Source organism: Penaeus monodon, chromosome 33 (genome assembly GCF_015228065.2).
Source record: "Penaeus monodon isolate SGIC_2016 chromosome 33, NSTDA_Pmon_1, whole genome shotgun sequence".
In the NCBI taxonomy this organism is placed as follows: Eukaryota; Metazoa; Arthropoda; class Malacostraca; order Decapoda; family Penaeidae; genus Penaeus; species Penaeus monodon.
This window is the reverse complement of record NC_051418.1, coordinates 11813424-11814387: the sequence shown is the minus strand read 5'-3', so window position 1 is coordinate 11814387 and position 964 is coordinate 11813424. Positions and strand designations below refer to the sequence as shown.

Here is a 964-nt window from a genome sequence, read left to right as displayed (position 1 = left end):
GCTAGTAGTATTTTTAATAGACTCATGAAAATCATAAGTCCATTAGAGTAACAGTAGATTTTAAATGAAATAGAAAAAAAATATATTTCCTAAAACCCCAGGAAATTTAGGAAATCAGGGAGATCAGTAGGGTTTAGTAAGGGCCCTTGGTGATGAGCATTGGGGGAATAAAAAATGACAAAAAAAATATCTGTAGTACATTTCCCGGGCTACAGTGTTTTTAACTTGTAACATGCATTAATGAATTCCCATTATTATTCTTCCCTTTTTAATGAAGTTTTAAAATAACAGTTTAGGAATTCCAAATTTTATATGGGAATACTCTACTTTTTTTGAGTATTTTTGCAATATTTTGACACAAGGGCTTTAATTGCGAGGGGAGAGCAACGGTGATTTTTTTTTCCTTTTACAATAAGGAAATTTAAGATAGTTTTAAAGGTTGGGCTGTTATCCATGTAACTTTTATTTTTTTTTTTCATGTTCAGCCGACAGTCAAAGGAGTCAAAAGGAAGTAATGGGAGAGAGTGGACAGTATTATAAAAGCTTCATTTTTTTCCATTATTTTTTTTTTGACCCCGTCCACTATTTTGTCAGATTTTTTTTATTTTTCACGGCATGTTTTTCCCCAGTTTCCCTTTCTATGTTGAAACAGCTTTGGTTTTTTAAAAATGTTGGGTATTACATAGATTTGGGATAGATTTGCTTTGAAGGTACATGTTTTTCTTTGACATATCATGTAATCAGTATTTAACCAAAAGTGTAATAACCTTTCTTTTTTTCATAGTTGAGAAATAAAGCGACAGAATCTAATTTGTCTGTCAGATTTGGGAGAACTATTAGTAAAGGGAATAGTTAAAGTTTAAAACAGGTAGCCCTTTTTTTTTTGTATCGCCATTTCTTTTTCAGCTGAGTTTTAGTTATAGCATGGAAAAAGTTTTTAACTCGGGAAGTTTTTTGTATTTTC

At 30.9% G+C, this 964-nt stretch overlaps 1 protein-coding gene across 1 annotated transcript in view; it reads left to right on the top strand.

Annotated features, from left to right (window-relative positions):
* LOC119594040 (cleavage stimulation factor subunit 2-like) overlaps positions 1–964 on the top strand; it is a gene marked incomplete in the record, with an annotated part of 17186 nt that overhangs the window by 11760 nt on the left and 4462 nt on the right.